Source organism: Sminthopsis crassicaudata, chromosome 4, assembly GCF_048593235.1.
Source record: "Sminthopsis crassicaudata isolate SCR6 chromosome 4, ASM4859323v1, whole genome shotgun sequence".
In the NCBI taxonomy this organism is placed as follows: Eukaryota; Metazoa; Chordata; class Mammalia; order Dasyuromorphia; family Dasyuridae; genus Sminthopsis; species Sminthopsis crassicaudata.
In genome coordinates this window covers 349714943-349721856 of record NC_133620.1, presented here as the reverse complement: position 1 = coordinate 349721856, position 6914 = coordinate 349714943, and positions in this window count along the sequence as shown.

The following is a 6914-nucleotide window of genomic DNA, read 5'->3' as shown; positions in this document are numbered from 1 at the left end:
CATAGGATCATAAATTTTGAGACAGGAAATAATTTTAAAAGATTAAGTAAGTTCAAACTCTTCAATTAATAGAAAAATAAAGTCCCCAAAATTCAGTGATCTGCCCAACTATAGGTTTAATTGCTAAGAGACAAACATATAGCTTCAGGCTCTAAATCAAATATCTTTTCTACCCTACGCTGGGGTTAGAATAAATGTATGTTTTTCTAATGCTATGATATATCTAGCTAGATGATGCAGTGGATAGAAGTGCAGGGCTTGCAGTCAGGAAAACTCATCATCCTGAGTTCAAATCCAGCCTTAGACACTTATTAGCTGTGTTACTCTGGGCAAGTCATTTAACTCTTGAGTACCCCAGTTCTTCACCTTAAAATGAATCGAAAAAGGAAATGGCAAAAATCTCCAGTATCTTTGCCAAGAAAACTCCGAATGCGGTCTTGAAGAGTGAGAAAGGACTGAACAACCAATAAGAGATGAAAGTTAGTGAAAAGGAGTGGTTAATTCCTTTTAGATGGACTCCACCCTGCTGGGGCTACACCACTTATTCTCAAACCTATTCCCTCCCTCTTTGTGAACCATTTCTAAAACCCATAACAATAAAAACTCATTTGTTCATCTAGTATCCATAACTGAGAAGGTCTCTGGAGATTAAAAAAAATAATAATCTCTCCCACTCTCTCTGATATGCCTGTGTGGGTTTTCTCTAGATATGCACACATCTGTGTCTATGTTTCTCTGGCTAATATATATTTACACAGTAAAAAAAAAAATTCTAATTTTTTTCTCCTATTTGCTTTACCATCCATTACCCCTTTCTTGGTTGCAATTATGTTGGCCTCCCCTCACACCCAGATTCTACATGGGATAACTAATTGTTTTGGAAGCAAATGGTGACAGGGCAGCTAGTGCACAAAACACTGCCCCTGAAGTCAGGAGGACCTGAGTTCAAATTCCATCGCAGACACTTAACACTTACGCTGTGTGACCCTAGGCAAGTCACTTAATCCTAATTGTTTTATGAAGAAAGAAAGAAAGAAAGAAAGAAAGAAAGAAAGAAAGAAAGAAAGAAAGAAAGAAAGAAAGAAAGAAAGAAAGAAAGAAAGAAAGAAAGAAAGAAAGAAAGAAAGAAAGAAAGAAAGAAAGAAAGGAAGAAAGAAGAAAGAAAGAAAGAAAGAAAGAAAGAAAGAAAGAAAGAAAGAAAGAAAGAAAGAAAGAAAGAAAGAAAGAAAGAAAGAAAGAAAGGAAGAAAGAAAGAAAGAAAGAAAGAAAGAAAAGGAAAATAACGAAGGGGCAGAGACAAGATGGACATAACTTTTATTATCCCAGATTTCTCTCCAAACAACTTTAAAATAATTCCTCCAAATAAATTCTGGAGTGGCAGAACCAACAAAAGAAGAGAATGAGACAATTTTCTAGCCCAAAACAACTTAGAAGGTTGACAGAAAAGGTCTGTCTCACTGGGGTAAGAATGCATCATAGTTTTCAGAAAAGTCTGGAAAGATTTACATGAACAGATGCTGAATGAAGTGAACAGAACCAAGAGAAATACAGTAACAATAAGATTGTGTGATGATCAACTATGATAAACTTAGCTCTTCTCAACAATACAAGTGACCCAAGATCATTTGATAGACTTGGGATAAAAAATGCCAATCACATTCAGAGAGAGAATTATGGAGATGGAATGTAGATTAAAGCATAGAAATTTCAGCTTTGTTTGTTTGCTTTTTCTTTTTCATGTCTTTCCCCTTTTTGTTCTGATTTTTCTTTCACAACATGATTAATATGGAAATATATTTAAAAGGATTGAACATGCATAACCTATATCAGATTGTTTGCTGTTTTGGGGAGAGGAGAAGTAAGGGAAGAAAGGAAAAACATTTGTAACTCAAAATCTTACAAAAATGAATATTGAAAACTATCTTTACATGTAATTGAAAAAATAAAATACTATTGAGGGAGAAAATAAAACAAAGAATAGAAAATTAATAAAATTAATAAATGCTTTGAAAAAAATCTGGAGGAAAAAAAAGAAAGCATGGACCATAGTCCAGCTCAGAACAAGCCAGCAGCAGAACTTGGAGGTATTCCTGAAGTTCTCAGCCCACAATCAATAAGGGAGTTGGATAGAAAAAAATTGATTGTTGAATAGGGGAGCCACACAATCAAACCTGCACTTTCGGAACATCACTTTGGTGACTGAATGGAGGCTAGATTGGAATGGGAAGAGACTTTCAATAATACAGGTGATGATGGCCTACATTAGGGTTGTGCTAGTACCTGAGGAGAGAAAGAGGCTTATTGGAAAGATGTTAAAATGATATTGACAGGCCTTGATAATTGATTAAATATGAGGGAGGCCAATCAGAGATAGTGAGAACTCAAGGATGGTATCTAGATTTTTAAGAAGATTAAATTGATTTTTATATAATTTTTTATAGATCCTATTTACAATCAATTGGTTTTGTCCTATAATTGCCTAAGTCATTGTTTTTCGTCTCTGAACTTAATGCAAAAAATCAGCTGCTTTGTAATGAATTAAGTTTAGAAGTCTAGTTCTCTTTTTTATTTCTTTTTTTTAAGCTTTTTTTTTCAAAATACATACAAAGATAGTTTTCACCATTTATTCTTACAAAAAATTTTTAAATTTTTCTCCTTCCCTCCCCAACTCTTCCCTCTCTTAGACAATAAATCATCCAATATAGTTTAGACATGTGCAATTCTTCTAAACTTATTTTCACATTTATCATGTCGCACAAGAAAAATTAGATCAAAAGGGGCAAAAAATGAGAAAAAAAACAACAAGCAAACAACAACAACAACAAAGGTGAAAATACTATGTTGTGATCTGCATTCAGTCTTTCTAATCCTCTCTGGATGCAGATAGCTCTCTCCATCACAAATTCTTTGGAAATGGACTAAGTCGCCTCAATGTTGAAAAGAGCCATATCTATCAGAACTGACATCACATAATTTTGTTGTTACTGTGTACAACATTCTCTTGGTTCTACTAACTTCACTTAGCATCAGTTCATGTAAACCTTTCCAGGCTTTTCTGAAACCAGTCTGCTCATTTCAATAATTTCCAAAACATTCATATGCCATAACTTATTCAGCCATTCCCCATCCACTCAGTTTCTAATTCTTTGTCATTAAAAAAAGAGCTGCTACAAACATTTTTGCACATGTGGATCCTTTCTCCTTTTTTATGATTTCTTTAGTATATAGATTCAGTAAAGACACTATTTTATAGATTGTTGGGCATAGTTCCAAATTGCTTTTCAAAATGTTTGGATCCGTTCACAATTCTACCAACAATGTATTAGTGTCCCAATTTTCCCATATCTCCTCCAATATTTATTATCTTTTCCTATTATCTTAATCTATTTGAGAGGTAAAGTGGTACCCCAGAATTGTCTTAATTTGCATTTCTATAATCCATAGTGATTTAAGGAATTTTTTAATATGAATAGAAATGGCTTTCATTTCCTCATTTGAAAATTGTCTGTTCACATCCTTTGGCCATTTATTAATTGAGGAATGGCTTGTATTCTTTGAAGTTTGATTCAATTCTTTACATATCTTAGAAATGAGGCCGTCATCAGAACCCTTGGATGTAAAATTTTTTTCCAGTTTTTTGCTTCCTTTCTAATCTTGGCTGCATTGGTTTTGTTTGCATAAAAGAATTTTAATTTAATATAATCAAAATTATCCATTTTTCATTTCATTATTTTCTCTAATTCTTCTTTGGCTATAAATTTCTTCCTTCCCCACAGATCTGAAAGACTATTCCTTGTTCTCCTAATTTGCTTATAACATCACTCTTTATGTCTAAATCATGAATCCATTTCAACCTTATTTTTTTTGCCTTTTATAAATGGAAATGGGGTGCTAATCATTGGCACCCAAAAGTGGAAGTAACATAGTCAGTGGGGGTTTGAGCTTATAGCATCATAGCATTAGAGAAGGGACAACCTTTAAATCTCTAAGGCATCCTAAACTAAATTCTGAAGGGATAATGTAGTAAACTTTGTTCTGGGAAAAAAAGCCATTATTTTTTAATTTTAATTTTAATTTTTTAATTAAGCTACATTATGACATTGGTATGGCTAACCATAAGCTATAATTATATCTTCTCCTATTATATCTTCCCTTATATGAAAGCATATAGCCCTAAGGCCTTAATTGTATTAGAAAATAATATTGTGGCCAAGTTTCAAAGACTCAATCTATTCTCCTTAAGTAGAAGGATTAATCAACTTTAAGGAGGGATTTCATTGATTCCCTGAAACTAAGATTCTTTGAGTTTGATTTGTTTATGTTGATGAAACTACAAGCGGAAACATCTTTTGATCAATCCAATTAGGAGATTTATCACTTTACACTTATTTGACCAGACTTAAAAGGGAATTCTTTAAAGGAATGGTTAAAGAGAAAGTAATTAGTTTCAGAAAGCTATTTCCTCCCATCATGCCCAGCATTCACATTGTTATCATTTTGTCTGGTGATTCAACCAGTCATAAACTTCAACTATGCATCTTGGTTTTACTTTGCTGTGTAAATTTATTTTGTTTCACTATTAATATAAAAAATAAATTGGAAATTTCTTGGATCAGCTAAGACTTGCTCCAAGACATATGCTTTTCTATTAAATTGTATCTGATAGACTCTTCTACAATTACTTCTGTAAAGAGTAGGCACCAAGCTGAATTTGGATCTCTGGTCCTACACTAGGATCCTACACTAGGAAATAGATCTCAGGTAACATTCATATTTAGGTAGTTATATTTACAACATTTGAGACATATTATGTTTAATTAAACTAAATAATTAAAATATTTAAAAAGAATATTTCATAATTATATTTAACTAGGAGTTGAGTACATTTTGATAGACTGATGTGGGCTATATCTTACAAAGACTAGTGTTCTGGTAGTTTATCCTTGGTTTCAACTCCACAAAACAAGATTTCCCCTCCCCATCCCATAATTTTCCAGCTTCCTTTTCTATGTTGTTTCTCCCCATTCAATTGGAAATTCCTTGAAGCTAGACACTGCTTTTCTTTTTCACTTATTTCCCCAGCACAATGTCTGATACCTAGTAGGCACTTAATAAATATTTATTGAATTGAACATTTAACAAAGGATGATTTACTTAGACATGGCAGGAGAAGAATATTCCATAAGGCTAAGTGCTGAAGATACCATGAGCTGATTCAGCTGAGCAAAGTTCCCTTCCTGAACTATCCATATAGTCCACCAGAGAGTATCTGGAGCTCCTTGTGGTGGTATGGACTCAAGCAACCAAGAAGTGATATCAGCAATACAACCTGAGACTTCTCTGTACCAATAAAATCTTGAGAATGTTTTTAATACTTTTTAAAGGAAAAACTAGAAATGCCTCAGTCCCTCAAGTTATTTCTAGAATTCTAAAGGGGAAATATAGTAGCTTGATTCTGGGATGGCGAGCCAGAACTTCTTAAGATAGCTGTGAGAGACAGTAATTACCAAGAAGAAAAAGAAAAGGAATGAAAGAAGGTTATTAAAACATTTAAAATGCATAGAAAAGATCAGAAAGAAGTTTATGAGGAAACAATGACAAGAACAGATTTTTTAATGTTACTTTTCCCTTTTTAAAAGCTTTTTATTTTCAAAACATATGCATAAATAACTTTCAACATTCACCCTTGTAAAACCTTGTGTTCCAAAATTTTTCCCTCCTGTCCCCCTCATCCTCTCCTAGATGGCAAGTAATCCAATATGTTAAACATGTGCAATTCTTCTATACATATTTCCATAATTATCAAGCTGCATAAGAAAAGGGAAAAAATGAGAAAGAAAATAAAAGGTAAGCAAACAAAAAAAAAAAGTGAAAATACTATGTTGTAATATTCAGGCTAGCTTTCTGGAGGTTCTCCGGAACGGCCTTGGTCTCAGCAGGATAGACACCACAAGAATGGACAAGAATAGAGTCCAAAATCTTTACTGTCTCTTACATAGTCTTTGTCATAGTCTGACCCAGTCTCAGTCTGACCCAATCTCTTCCAACAGTCTGACAGCCTCAACCAGTCTCCCCCTGAGTCTTTGACTTTGTCCCAGTTTAAATACCCTATAACAATTACATCATTACAGTATACTGAATATGTGTGAACTAGAAAACCATTACATCACCATACTAAGTACTAATACATATGTGAACTAGAGAACCATTATCTCATCAATTCCACTGAATTAATACCTTGTTTCAAGTATACTTCTCCAGAGTTCTCTCTACACTATGTTGTGATCCACACTCAATCCCCACAGTCCTCTCTCTGCCTGCAGATGGTTCCCCTCATCACAAGACTAGTCTTGATTTTCTGGTCCTGCTCATTTAGCATCAGTTCATGGAAGTCTCTCCAGGCCTCTCTGAGATAATCCTGCTGATCATTTCCTATAGATCAATAATATTCCATAACATTTATATACAGCCATTCTCCAACTGATGGGTATTCACTCATTTTCCAGTTCCTTGACACTATAAAAAGGGCTGCCACAAACATTTTTGTACATGTGGGTCCCTTTCCCTTTTTTATGATCTCTTTGGGATATATACTCAATAGAGGCCCTGCTGGATCAAAAGTATGTAGTTTTATACCCTTTGGGCATAGTTTCAAATTGGTCTCCAGAATGCTTAAATCAGTTCACAATTCCACCAGCAATGCATCAGTGTCCCAGTTTTCCCACATCCCCTCCAAAAGTCATCATTATCTTTTCCTGTCATCTTAGCCAATCTGACAGGTGTGTAGTGGTACTTCAGAGTTGTCTTAATTTGCATTTCTCTGATCAATAGTGATACACAGCACTTTTTCATATGAGTAGAAATGGTTTAATTTCTTCATCTGAAAATTGTCTGTTTATATCTTTTGATTATCG